Source organism: Gopherus evgoodei, chromosome 9, assembly GCF_007399415.2.
Source record: "Gopherus evgoodei ecotype Sinaloan lineage chromosome 9, rGopEvg1_v1.p, whole genome shotgun sequence".
In the NCBI taxonomy this organism is placed as follows: domain Eukaryota; kingdom Metazoa; phylum Chordata; order Testudines; family Testudinidae; genus Gopherus; species Gopherus evgoodei.
Genome location: NC_044330.1, coordinates 11,724,506 through 11,739,719, shown reverse-complemented (window position 1 = coordinate 11,739,719; position 15,214 = coordinate 11,724,506). Strand labels below are relative to the sequence as shown.

The 15,214-nt window shown below is 43.6% G+C and overlaps 1 protein-coding gene across 2 annotated transcripts in view; it reads right to left on the bottom strand.

Annotated features, from left to right (window-relative positions):
• Positions 1-13,086, bottom strand: part of GNB4 (G protein subunit beta 4) — a 111,486-nt gene extending 98,400 nt beyond the window's left edge. Inside the window, exon 1 of one of the 2 annotated variants that reach the window (XM_030576617.1) lies at positions 12,972-13,086. The gene's annotated coding sequence lies outside the window, so the exon portion shown is untranslated. The remainder of the gene's footprint in view (positions 1-12,971) is intronic. The other variant, XM_030576615.1, reaches the window with a different exon arrangement.
• Between the last annotated feature and the right edge of the window lie 2,128 nt (positions 13,087-15,214).

Genomic DNA, 15,214 nt, shown 5'->3' with positions numbered 1-15,214 from the left:
TTGACCTGCTACCTTTACCTATACCATCACACATGACTTCCCCAAATTGTGAAGCAGATATAAAGGAAGTGGCAAGCCTGCTTAACCAGCCAATTTAGAATGACTGCCTCTAACACAGGGGTTTCCCTGAGTGACACAGAACCCTTCTTGTAGGCACCACTGTCAGGATATGGCAGGGGCATGACAGGAGCACGGCTGCAACTTTAACTATTCTTGGCTGCAAAAACAGTCCATTGCTGCTGAACATAAATTAGGGCAACCCTTTGGCTGCTCCATGTTAAGCTGCAGACTAGACTGTCCCTGGGCAGCTCCATAACTGGGGGGGACATGGATGCATAGATGGAATACAAACACCTTTACTCCTCCTTTATTCAATCAATCATTCTCATCCAAAAACCAGTGTTAGCAGCATACAAAGCCTATAGCATGCATCCTAAAGACAGACAGCGTGACTAAAGCAACAAAGCAGCATGGCCTCATGAATGGGGCACTGGGCTCGGATTCAGGAGACCTCATTCAATCCCTACTTCTGCCACTAGTTTTCTGCGTTACCTTGGGAAAGCCACTTTTCCTCTCAGTGCCTCCATTTCCCAATCTGTAAAATGGATATAGTGATACTTATCTCCTTTGGAAAGTGCTTTGAGATCTCCGGATGAAAAGGGCTACATGTTATTACTACATCCATTGCCTTTAGGATCTACTATTATCAATAACACAATAAAATAATACACTTGAATGAGACTAATTTTCACATAAGTCTCTCTGAGCCCTTGCAGACGACTGAATTTTGCAATTTAGCAAGTAACGGACAAACATAATATACAAGAAAGGATAATGCACCATTAGATGTACTTTGTTTACTGGCAACATAGCTCACTTTTAATTATTTATAACACTATACTCAGACAACACCATAATAGCAAATGTCCTGGTGTAATGTTGTAGCAGTAATTTGATCTTAGCAAAATGAGGCATTCTTACAGAATTATATTTGCTACTAAATCTTTTTTTTTTTTTACAAGTAGGAGATTATTATTTTGCATGTGTAAATCATAAAGGACAAAATTCACTCCTGTTCAGACAGCCAACGCAAGGCCTATGCACTCCTTAGGTCCTATTTTGAGGTCCCAAACCAAACCTCCAGATTCAAACGCCACTCTACTTTACAGAAGACTAGATCTACACGCAAACTTTGGTACTGGCCTCCATTCGCTATCACAGGGCAAACACAAAACCTGGCTCTACACCTCCCCAGACTCTGAATCAGTCTTTGCTGCAGAGTATGTGAGCGAGATTCCCACACCTGAGTCATTCTTTTTAGGCAACAACACAGATTGAGGTGTCAATAGAAGAAGTTTTGGAACAAAATGATAAATTAAACCAGGGGTCGACAACCTTTCAGAAGTGGTGTACCAAGTCTTCATTTATTTACTCTAAATTAAGGTTCCGCATGCCAGTCATACATTTTAACGTTTTTAGAAGGTCTCTTTCTATAAGTCTATAATATATAACTAAACAATTGTTGTATGTAAAGTAAATAAGGTTTTTTAAATGTTTAAGAAGCTTCATTTAAAATTAAATTAAAATGCAGAGCCCCCCCCATGGTGGCCAGGACCGGGCAGTGTGAGTGCCACTGAAAATCAGCTCGCGTACTGCCTTTGGCAAACGTGCCATAGGTTGCCTACCCCTGAATTAAACAGTAATAAGTCACTAGGACCAGATTGTATTCACCCAAGAGTTCTGAAATAAATCAAATATGAAATTGCAGAACTACTAACTGTGGTATGTAACTTATCACTTAAATCAGCTTCTCTACCAGATGACTGTTTGGATAGCTAATGTGACACTGTTTTTTAAAAAAAAGGATCCAGACACAATCCTGGCAATTACAGGCTGGTAAGCCTAACTGCCTAACAGGCAAATTGGTTGAAATTATAGAATCACAGGACTGGAAGGGGCATCGAGAGGTCATCTGGTCCAGTCCCCTGCACTCAAGGCAGGTCTAAGTATTATTTAGACGACCTCTTACAGGTGTTTGTCTAACCTGCTCTTAAAACCCTCCAATGACAGAGATTCCACAACCTCCTTAGGCAATTTAGGGAGGTTGCCCTTAGTAAAGAACAGAATTATGAGATATATAGATGAACATGATGTGTTGGGGAAGATCAGCACAGCTTTTGTAAAGTGAAATCATAACTCACCAATCTATTAGAATTCTTTAAGGCTGTCAACAAACATGGACAAAGGCAGATATGGTGTACTTGGTCTTTCAGAAAGCTTTTGACAAGGTCCCTCACCAAAGGCTCTTAAGCAAAGTAAGCAATCAAGAGATGAGAGGGAATGTCCTCTGATGGATCACTAACTGGCTAAAAGATAGGGGAAAACGGTAGGAATAAACAGTCCGTTTTCAGTGGAAAGAGGATCTGTACTGGGACCACTGATGTTCAACATATTCATAAATGATCTGGAAAAAAGGGTACACAGTGAAGTGGCAAAGTCTGCAGATGATACTAAAGTACTCAAAATAGTTAAGTCCAAAGCTGACTGCAACGAGTTACAAAGGGATCTCACAAAACTCGGTGACTGGGCAACAAAATGGCAGACGAAATTCAATGTTGACAAATGCAAAGTAGAGCACACTGGAAAACATAATTTCAACTACAGATACAAAATGATAGGTTCTAAATCAGCTGTTACCACTCAAGAAAGAGATCTTGGCATTATCATGGATAGTTCTCTGAAAACATCTGCTCAATGTGCAGCTGCAGTCAACAGAGTTAACAATGCTAGGAACCATTAGGAAAGGACTGGATAATAAAACAGAAAATATCATGCCACTAAATGAATCCATAGTATGTCCACGCCTTGAATACTGCATGCAGTTCTGGTCACCCCATCTCAAAAAAGGTATATTGGAATTGGAAAACGATACAGAGAAGGGCAACACAATGATGGAACAGCTTCCATATGAGGAGAGATTAAAAAGACTGGGACTGTTCAGCTTGGAAAAAAGAGACAATTGGGGGGATAAGAGAGAGGTTTATAAAATCATGAATGGTGTGGAGAAAGTGAATAAGGAAATCTTATTTCTCTTTCACATAATACACAAACCAATGCCATTCAATGAAATTAATAGGAGGCAGGTTTAAAACAAACAAAAGGAAGTACTTCTTCACACAACACACAGTCAACCTGTGGACCTCATTGCCAAGGGATGTTGTAAAGGCCAAAAGTATAACTGGGTTACAAAAAGAATTAGATAAGTTCCTGGAGGATAGGTCCACAAATGGCTATTTGCCAAGATAGTCAGGGACACAACACCATGATCTAGGTGTCCCTAAACCTCTGACCGCTAGAAGCTGGGACTGGATGAAAGGGGATGAATCATTTGATAAACTGCCCTGTTCTGTTCACTACCTCTGAAGCACCTGGCATTTGCCAACATTGGAAGACTGGATACTGGGCTAGAGGGACCATTGGTCAGACTTAGTATGGCCATTTCATGTATATTGCATATATATAAATAATGAAAGTATTATTCAGTGTACAGAAAGCCTCCTGTTTGGGATGGCAGAATTCTGCAAAGGCTGATCTCTGTTATATGAACTGCATCCTCATGGATGACTCCAACCATTTCTTCTCTATGCCAGTGATTCTCAGCTTTTCCAGATTACTGAATCCCTGTACTGTACTGACAAGGACTGTTTTGTCTTGCATACCCCAAGTTTCACCTCACTTAAAAACTATTTGCTTACAAAAATCAGACAGAAAAATACAAAAAAGTGTCACAGCACACTATTACTGAAAAATTGCTTATTTTGTCTGTATGAAACTTTAGTTTGTACTGACTTTGCTAGTGCTTTTTATGTAGCTTGTTTTAAAACTAGGCAAGTATCTAGATAAGTTGATGTATCCCCAGGAAGACCTCTGCCCTGGTTGAGAATCACTCTCTATGCCTCCTCATTGTCATTTTCGAAGAATATCCTTCATGTAGGTAGACCAGGCTTTAGACCAGTGGTCCCCAACCTTTTCCATTTGGCGGGTGCCACCGAGGACCCTGGCCGGCAGAAAAGCATCTGCCGAAATGCCGCCGAGAAGAGGCAACGTCAAGAGGCGTCGCTGCCAAAATGCCGCTGATTTTCAGCAGCATTTCGGCAGCAATGCCTCTTGACATTGCCGCTTGTCAGTGGCATTTCGGCAGATGCTTGTCCGCCAGCCAGTACGCAGGCACACATAGATGCCCTGGCAGGCGCAATGGCACCTGTGGGCACCACATTGGGGACCACTGCCTTAGACAACTACAGCTGAAAAGGAATAAGTTCTTTCTTACAGGTAAGTGATGTTTCATGGGTCATTGGGGATGAAAAACAAATTCAAAATTAGCCACTCTGGAGAAATGAACCAAGGGCCTAATACCAAGAGATGATGAGCTTGATCAGCTCCCATGGAAGTTACTGGCAGTTAAAAGTATTCAGCACCTTCCAGGATCAGGCTCTTAAAAATCTGAAAAGTATTACATGTTGCAAAATCCAAACAGGCTTCACGTCTTTCTGGTGCTGACTGGTGTAAAAGACAGTCATGTAGGGTTGCCACGCTTTTGAAGTTCAGTCTTTCATCTTCTGCCTTTCTATCCTGACCCGATTTCTATTTGGAGGAGACAGGGCTTGTATCAAGGGGTTTTGCAGCCCTGGTGCACTTTGTGCCAGAGGGTGGCAGGAAGCAAACTTCAGAAACCTATCAGAACATATTACTCTTTTTATATAGGCTGTTAGAATGTCGACTCGTTTAAACACAGAAGGGGGCAAATGCCAATTTTCCTTTCATCAGCTATAAATGTGATTCTGGGAGATATGTTGTTGAGTAAGTGAAAAAAAATCCTTTCTCCTTCTGTGTCCTTCTAGGGGACAGATATTCAGCTGGTCAAATGAATCCAAACCCATAATTAGTGTCCTTTCACTTCTCCATTAGCAATATTACAGCTGGACTGGCTGATGCCAAGGACACACTGGCGATGAGGAACAATAACATTTCTCAGTATCAGAAATTATTGGCTTTTTAGCATTCTCCTGCTTTCCCAGGTTTTAGCTTTTCAAGTGGGAAAGATGCTGCAGTGAAAGTCAACGAGCCAGATCTAGCAAGGAAAGAACAGGCAGTTCTATCATTTGTACAATTCCAACATTTCTATTCAGTATGTCTTAACTTTCCATTTTTAATTGAATGTTTAGGGATAGATTCTGCTTTCAGACACATATGCATCCAAAAACGACGAGGCCTTTTCTGCACTGGTAATTTTTCCCTCACCTTTGGTCTCACACCAGCGCAGCAAGCAACCACGGGAGCCCCTATATAGACCCAAGCAGATGTTTTTACCACCCTGCTCAAAGCAGATCTAGATGACATGATGGCACAGAGGCCTGATCCTCTGTCTACACTAGTGCTTCCACCAGTGCTGGGTACCAGTGCTAGACACAGCTGCCAATTCTAAGTAGTTTCTTGGCTGTTTGAGGAAAAGAATGATTAGTGGTGGCAATGAACTGTTTCTCTTTGCTCATCTATAGTCAAAAATAAATAGCTAGTGTCTAAAAATAAACAAACATTACATATTTATTGTGGATTATTGTGGCCTGGTGCCTTTTTTATATATTTTTTATATTCTGATAAAAATAACACCTCACCACCACCCTCCTGTTTTTAGCCACCAGGCCTGTGCCACATAGCTAATTTTCATCATAATTTATATCTTAGTGCAAGCAGAACATACTGAAGTTTCCCCACAGGCACAGGTTGACATGTTAGTGGCTCAAAAGGAGCTCACCATCCACAAATCTTGTCAGCTTCTCCATTATACCACATAGTCCCCTGACAGTATTTGGAAGCACAGACTTCTGTCAATTTCACTTTCCGGGGAAATTGTCAGAACTCAGTGGGCCTGATGCTCTTCTCATTTACTCTGGTGAAAATCAAGAATAGCTCTGTTGAAGTCAACACTGTGTAACTGATTTGAGAGGAGAATCAGATCCTCTCTGCACACAACTATGCAATGGAAAAACTAAGAATTTACATAATTAAGATTCTGACCATAGACTCAGACTGAACACCTGTCTAAGAATTTACATAATCAAGCAAATCAAGATTCTCACCATAGCCATTAAAAAACTATTCGTACCAACTATCTTAATAAGCAGTATCAAATATTGTACAGATCTTATCTAACACCCCAAAGACTTTTAATATGGTGCATACTGATACAGATCTATGCTGCCACTGTAATTTAGCAGCTGGCACTTTTGAATGCTAGTAGTGGGAACTGCTCTAGAATATAGATTTTCTGAGTACAAGTATTCAGAGAGAGAAGCTTGATTTTGTGCTTCCCTGTTTACATGAAGGTCTCCTGCTTTACTTGGTGTGGATAATATCTATTCAGCAAGACAAGTTTGTCCTGTTCTTGTTGCAGCCCAATGAAGTAGTCCTGCATACTCATGATGGAAAACTGGTACTCTAAAGAGGAGGATATGGTGGCCATTGGAAAGTGCCCTTAATTGAAACGTGATAAGACCAACAGAGCCACCCAGAGGTTTCAGGGGGCCTGGGGCAAAGCAATTTCAGGGGCCCCTTCCACAAAAAAAGTTGCAATACTATAGAATACTATATTCTCGTGGGGGCCCCTGCAGGGCCTGAGGCAAATTGTCCCACTTGTCCCCCGGCCCGGCCCTGAAGACTAACCAAGATTTTACAGTTTGTCTGACTTTTCTCAACCATGCTGATATAGAGACACAGGTGGCCAAATTTACTCTTTTTTGTACCTTACTAACCCAGTTTTATTATGAAGTTCATAACAATCTTTCCATTGTTATGTGATTATAAACACCTTTTTTATGTTCAGTGATTGATCTGCATAATGTGTACTACACATCCTCAGGTGTGGCTGCGATATGCTTGGTGCATCTAAGGTGAGGGGGGAAAGGGTGGCTTTAAGCCACTTCTGTAACTCCCATATGCTGGGGTCAACCCATTCCCTGGCATAATTTAAAACAGCCAATAGTATGATGGCTGTCCATAGCCTCAAGGGCTTTTCCAGCAATGGGAGATTGCTGGGACACTCCAGCTACACTCCTGCCTCCCCAGAAACGTCTTCTACACTAGGGGCCAGGATGTGGGGTGCGGCAGAGAGACAGCTACATCAACTCTTTGCCACTCCAGGATTTCTCCCATGCCAAGGGAATTCTCATCTGGGCAGATCTGGCAAATGTATAGCTATTTTTTGTCATTATTATTATGGCATAAAACAAGTGGGAATGGAGGTGAAGATCTGGTTCTCTCTTTCTTTTTCTTCTATAAATAGAGATTATAGAGAAATGATGGCAGTTTGAGCAGGTTCTTTTCTGGTGGAGAGCTTTTCCCACATGGACACAAGAAGACTTAGGTTACTGGATACTGAAGCCAATGTTCAAGACTTTTTATTTTGAAACATAGTAGAAAAGGTGCTGCTCTGTTTTGCATCCCACAGAACTCTTACATTGATGCTGATCACCAGAGTGGCCCATGCTTATTCACTCACTGATGTCTTTGCCAGGTTAGCTTAGAACAAGCATAGCTGGCTCAAAAAGTTAGCAGATCCATTAAGGCAAAGTGCCCTAAAGGGGACCAAAGATCTGCCCTTAATTGTCTCAAAATAAATAAATAAATAAAGTGTTGAACTTCTAGATCGGGGTTCCCAAACTTTTTATCCCTGAGGCCAACCTGTGCAACTGCAATAGGCCCTGCGGTCCACTATTAACACTTCCCGCTGCTTTCTGGAAGGGGAGACTGAGGGTAAGGTGGGTGCCTGCCCAGGGCAGGCAGCAACTCAAGCTGTCTGAGAGGCGGCCAAACCTTTACATTGTGACCCCCACACTATCAATGTATACAGTTTGATAGTGCCCCCTCCCACCTCGCCCACCAGGCAGGTGAGCTGTCGTTCCATCAGGCTGATCAAGTGGGAAATCAGGCAAGGGACTGCTGAGCATGTGGCCTGGCCTTCCCGGGCTGCCATACATTCGTCAGGGAGGGGGCACCACAGGGTGCCTCACCTCAGATGCGATCAGGGCCAGCAAAAGGACAAAGGGGCCAGGCAGGTGCCACAGCCAGTCCCCATGACGCTCTCTGCCTCAGCAGCCTGAGTGCCTTGAGCTTGTCACCTGACAGTCCAACCCCACCTGACAGTCACCCAGACAGCACCTGGTGTGCCTCACAGGCAACCCCTGCCCGGAATGAGGAAAGGGCCTGGGGACTGCCAGTGCCAGGCAAAGGCAGGTGTTCGGGCTGGGCCTGGCTGTTATCTATGACAGTCCTGATCAGGGTATTGTCCAGGTGGAAACACAGCAGCATTACCAAGCCTCAGTCCCTGGGGACAGCTGTGTGGCCAATACTCAAGGGAGCCTGATAGCCACGGATCACAGGGTGTGGCAGTTTGGAGCAGGAATGGCTGCGAACCCTCCAGTCACTCTGGGGTCCACAGCCTCTCGGAGTCAGCCCCTTCTTGCTCACTACCTCTGTTTTGCCCTCTGCCACCAACCATAGGGTCGCTGGGCTCCTCCGGTCCTGGGCAAGAGTCATAACCAGCTGCCACTCTGTCACTGTTCACTTCACAATGCTCTCCCGCATACCCTCCCCAAACTCCACCCATGGCCGCACCAGTGGCCCACCCGGGACTGTGTATCGTGGCCCACAGTTTGGGAACCCCTACTCTAGATGAGATATAAAGCAGTCCATAGAAGAGAGCATAAAACCAAGAACCAGAAACTCCTGAGCTGTAATCCCGGTTTGTCAATATCTTGCTGTGTGACCTTGGGTACATAACTCAGTTTCAGTATCTGTTTCCCCTCTCTGTAAAATGGGGATAACAAACCTTCAAAGTGCATTTGTGAAGATTAATGTTTGTATGGTGCAGTGAAGATATACAGCTGAATGGCAGGATATTCCAGTGGTTGGGACAATAGCCTATGATTTGAGATACCTGTGTCCAATTTCCTCCTCTGCCACAGACTTCCTACATGATCTTAGACAAGTCACTTAGCCACTCTGCTGCAGTTCCCCATTTGCAAAATGTAGATCAGAGTATTTCCTTGCCACAAAGGGCTGTTGTGAGTATATATACACTATATTAAGAGTGTGTGCCTTACGTAGAGAGATAGCATTATATACGTACTAAGGATTTAGATTGGTTAGTGTAACCACAGACACTGTTTTGATTCATGTAAACATCTAAATCCTTCTCTGAATGTCACAAAACGGTGAAACAGGCTGGGATGGAGGAAGAGAAGAGACACTGTCAATGACCCATTGTCACTGTTGGTCTGCTGCCATGATTTTAAAGCCGGCACTGCTAGCTGGGGGAGGAAGTGGAGTGACGTTACTGGCACTAGTGTAGTGTTGCAAGGAGAACAGAAGACCACTGACCCAGTGAGGCAAAGCAGTTTGCTGAACAGCAAAAACAAAGAACTAATCATGCTGTTCAGATATAAAGTGTAGTATTTGCTACATGATTTTGTTTTAGTAGAGCGCTGAATGCACTTATTTACCAAAAAAGCATCTTGTTGGCGGTTTTAAGAAACTGGTAAATAAAAACTCAAGATAATGATCAAAGTCTCTGAGACTTACAGACCTTAGTGGGAAAGAGTCTTTTCTTAATTATCCTGCTGTAAACCCAGAGTAACTCCAGTGAATTTACTGGAGTTACTCCAGATTTACTCCAGCATAAGTAAGATCAGAAGTTGTCCAGTTGTCCTGATTCTCAGCTGCCTTGTACTTTGTGTAGCCATTTATGTAAAGTGAGTGCAAATCTGGGTAAAATGCTACCAAATCAGAAAGGCAGTTTTCTGCACACTCCTTCCACAGTGTAAATGACTACACAAAATGCAAGGCAATGTAGAACCAGACTCTATGGCCTGGTCTACATTACGCGTTTAAACCGAATTGAGCAGCGTTAAACCGATTTAATCCTGCACCCGTCCACACAACGAGGCCTTTTATATCGATATAAAGGGCTCTTTAAACCGATTTCTGTACTCCTCCCCGACGAGAGGAGTAGCGCTGAAATCAGTATTGCCATGTCAGATTAGGGTTAGTATGGCGCAAAAGCAATGGTATTGGCCTCCGGGTGGTATCCCACAGTGCACCATTGTGACCGCTCTGGACAGCAATCTGAACTCGGATGCACTGGCCAGGTAGACAGGAAAAGCCCTGTGAACTTTTGAATTGCATTTCCTGTTTGCCCAGCGTGGAGCTCTGATCAGCACAGGTGGCGATGCAGTTCCAAATCCAAAAAGAGCTCCAGCGTGGACCGTATGGAAGATACTGGATCTGATCACTGTATGGGGAGACAAATCTGTTCTATCAGAGCTGCATTAAAGAAGACAAAATGACAAAGCATTTGAAAAAATCTCCAGGCTATGATAGGCAGAGGCCACAGCACAGTGCTGTGTGACAAGCGTAACAGAAAGCCAAAGAATCAAATGGACGCTCATGGAGGGAGGGAGGGGGTACTGAGGACTCCAGCTATCCCACAGTCCCCGCAGTCTCCGAAAAGCATTTGCATTCTTGGCTGAGCTCCCAATGCCTGTAGGGTCAAACACATTGGTATATCTCATCAATTTACCCCCCTTTCTCCTGTGAAAGAAAAAGGAAAATAATTGTTTCTTGACTTTTTTCAATGTCACCGTATGTCCACTGCATGCTGCTGGTAGACACGGTGTTGCGGGACTGAACAGCAGCATCCTCTCCCCTCCCCGGTGGCAGACGGTACAGTACAAAATGACTGATAGCCATCCTCATCATCCTGTGAGTGCTCCTGGCTGGCCTCGGTGAGGTTGGCTGGGGGCACCTGGGTAAAAATAGGAATGACTCCGGGTCATTCCTGGCAGATAGTACAGAATGGCTAGTAACCGTCTTCATCATAGCAACTGGGGGCTGAGCTCCATCAGCCTCCCCCCCTTTCATGTCTAAAGAAAAGATTCTGTACTGCCTGGACTATCATAGCAGCAGGAGGCTGGGCTCCTCTCCCCCCTCACCATTTAATGTCCTGCCTGGACTATCATGGCAGCTGGAGGCTGCCTCCTTCTCATTTTATCTCACTGAAAAGTCACTGTTTCTTATTCCTGCATTCTTTATTACTTCATCACACAAATGGGGGGACACTGCAACGGTAGCCCAGGAGGGGTGAGGGAGGAGGGAAGCAACAGGTGGGATTGTTGCAGGGGCACCCCCTAGAATGGCATGCAGCTCATTATTTCTGTGGGATCTGACAAAGAGAAGCTGTGCTCTCTGGTTCTCTGGTACACTTGCCCCATATTCTAGGCAGGACTGACTCTATTTTTAGATAAAACATAAAGGAGGAAATGACCCAGGGAGTCATTCCCATTTTTGTCTTTGCGCCCCCAGCCGACCTCAGTGAAGGCCAGCCACGAGCACCCATGACAGCAGCAGACGGTACAGAACGACTGATAACCATCATCTCATCACCAATTTACAATGGCATGGTAGACTGTACAATAGGGATGATAACTGTCTCTGCTACCTTGCAAAGGCAAATGAATGCTGCTGTGTAGCACTGCAGTACCGCCTCTGTCAGCAGCATCCAGTACACATACGGTGACAGTGACAAAAGGCAAAACGGGCTCCATGGTTGCCATGCTATGGCGTCTGCCAGGGCAATCCAGGGAAAAAGGGGGCAAAATCGTTGTCTGCCGTTGCTTTCACTGAGGAAGGAATGAGTAACGACATCTACCCAGAATCACCCGCGACACTGTTTTTGCACCATCATACATTTGCACCATCATGCACCCAGAATTCCAATGGGGGGGGGAAGAGACTGCGGGAACTATGGGATAGCTACGGGATAGCTACCCACAGTACAACGCTCCAGAAATCGACGCTAGCCTTGGTACATGGATGCATACCGCCAAATTATTGTGCTTTGTGTGGCTGCATGCACTCAACTTTATACAATCTGTTTTACAAAACCAGTTTATGTAAAATCGGAATAAACCTGTAGTGTAGACATACCCTAGGACTCCGACCTAAAGAATTTACAATCTAAATAGACACATACAGGGCTGGTTTTTCCAAGCAGGCTGCAGAGCATTCGATTCGGGTCCAAAACTGCAGGCTTTTTATCTGTGTTCCCTCAATCCTAGGGCTGCCAAGGACCAGCCTCCTCTCCAGGGCAAATAAAAGCAGTGTTAAATCTGTTCTATCATGCCCGTACTGCTAGCAGTTCTCAGTGGCCATTTCGACAGCCAGGGATCAGCTGGACACAGACACACCCCAGCCACATGCCTTTTCTTCTGCCACTCCTTTTCAGCTTGCAGGGGGAGGGGGAGGCAAGTGAGTGACATAGGAGCCATTTTGGTGGCTCTTCACCATCTAAGGATTCCCCTATGATGGAGCAATAATCTGGGTGTCACTAAACTGGCGTTATTGTTGCTTGGCACTGCCAGAACAGCACAAGCAGCTCCTGTGCAGAACAGGATCTGGCCCAAAATATTCTATGCTTTCCACGAAGCATTATTTCGTTAATCACCTGAAAGACATAACATCTAAGGATAAATCCTTTGCCATTACAATTCCACATTTTCTAATTATTCTCTTTATTGCAATAATCTCTTCCTCCTCTCTTGTGTACTAGTGCCCCATGCTGGAAATCATGATAATACATCATCAACAAAAGGTTTCATAAGACATATAAGAGGTGCCCAGTAAACCAACTTTTCATCCTACATCTAATACAAAAATAGGATTTACATTTATCTCCCTCATCCTAGTATCTTGCACAGTTTGCACTTTTGTTAAACTTTACAGTGATCCATATAAACTATGCATTTCTTCTCAATGACAACAACAGGATACGCTGAAATTCTGAAAGAATTTTCCCTATTAAAGAAACAGAGAAAGAGAACCAGAATACATTAGATGAAATTAAAGGAATCACTTACTCTTAAAAGCTAATACATCCAACCATCTCCTGGTTTTCTTGCAACTGTGGATTGTGTTTTTCGTCCTAGTTGTCTCCTATTGCTCCGTTTTAATATTTCCTCTGTATTTCAGTGTCGCTGGCGTAGGAGGAGACTTTAATTGAGGCCATCAATCACCGGCCCACTCAGTATGCAGCAGGCTGGGAGTTGTAGTCTAAAACGCGTACTTCTTTTCTGACTTACACTAGTATAAATTGGGAGTAACTCTGCTGAAGTCAATAGAACTACAAGTTTGAAAACTAAATTAAAGGAGAATCTGGCCCATTACGATTAGATTCTTTTTGTTCTTTTTCTTGCTTCACTGAATTAAAATAACATTTTATTGAATTAGAACATCTTTAATACAATAAGAATTCCAGATAAAGGGGTTTAAAAGAAAGTTTGGGCAGGCAGCCACTTGAAAAAAAAATGGATAACTTCTTATGTATTTTGATAGAAAGCAAGCAATAGAAGAAAATAAATTCAGTAAGGGAGGTAAACTGGATTGAGACAGGTAGTTGAGAAATATGGATACTAATGGTGGGGTGGAGGGCAGTGACCTCCTTAAAATGTCATGCACGTTTTATTAGCAAGACAAGGCGGGTGAGGTAATATCTTCTGTTAAACCAACTTCAGTTGGTGAAAAATACATTATTTCAAGCTTACACAGAGCTAGTCTCCAGACCTGGGAAAGGTATTTGGAGGAACTGGAGATGATAGCTTGATGTAAGTGAGAAAGCTACTTAGGCAAAGATTGTAGCTTGATAAAGTAGAAAGCATGCTATTTTGTTTTGTTTGTAACTATACCATACTAGTCTTTTTTTGTCCTGTTTACTATCACTTAAATCTCTTCTTAATAAACTTATTTTATTATCTATTCATCTCAATACTGTTATATTAAAGTAAGGCATGCATCCTCAGCTGCACCAACTGGCTGGTGGTGAGTGCATTCTATCACTTTGAAGACAGCAAACTTGTTAATTTTTTTGAATGGAGAACACTGCAGAAAAACATCTATGGGGAACTTGAGAACTGGGTTTCAGTGAATGTTACCTGCAAGATAAAAGAAAGGTAAGCAGAGTCTCAAGGAGTTTGCTGATGACGCAGACAGACTGGTGTGGCAACTGGCAAGGAGTTGACTCATGCCGTTTAAGCTCCAGCAAAGCTCTCTTTGGCAGAGGGGTAACACAGTAGCTTACTGTCAGGGCACCCCAAGAGACCGTCACAACACTACAAAAGCACTTTTTTTTTTTTTTTTTTTTGCAATTTTTGCCTCAGGCCTTTTGCTTCCCTGACGTAGACAGGTTTGACCAATTATCAACCCCTTACTCAAGCCAGCCCCCAAATACCCTTCTCTAGCCCCCCAAAACCCCCCAAGATACCCCTCCTAGCCTCTCAGCCCCATCCCACCCCAAAATGCTTCTCCCTAACTCCCAACTACACCCCCAAAACACCCCTTCCTAGCTCAACCCCTTTCTGCCCCAAAACACCCCTCCCTAGCCCCATAATCCCATCCTGCCACCAAATACCCCTCCTACTCTCCCAATTCCATCCTGTCACAAAATGCCTCTCCCTAATCCCCAACTACATCCCGAATATACCCCTCCCTAGCCCACAAATCCCAGCTCCAGCAAACCTTTTCCTAGCCCCCAAACAGCTCCAAAGCACCCCTCCCTATCCTGCCAATCCCACCCCGAGCCAGCCTCAAGATACCCCTCCCTAGCCCCAGTCTCCACTTCCTCAGCCTCCCCCTAACCTCCCTGTCTATCAAGGCCTCTCCATCCCCCCCATTCTCTGGTTCTAGTCCTATTTAACATATTAATAAATGATCTGGAAAAAGAGATAAACAGTCACGTGGCAAAATTTGCAGATAATACAAAACTATTCAAGATAGTTAAGTCTCAGGCAGACTGCAAAGATGTACAAAAGGATCTCACAAAACTGTGTGACTGGACAACAAAATGGCAGATGAAATTTAATGTTGATTGGAAAACATAATCCTAACTGTACATATACAATGTTGGGGTCTAAATTAACTGTTACCACTCAAGAAAGAGATCTTGGAGTCATTGTGGATGGTTCTCTGAAATTATCCACTCAATGTGCAGCGGCAGTCAAAAAAGCAAACAGAATGTTGGGAATCATCAAGAAAGGGATAGATGATAACACAGAAACTATCATATTGCCTCTATATAAATCCATGGTACACTCACACCTTGAATACT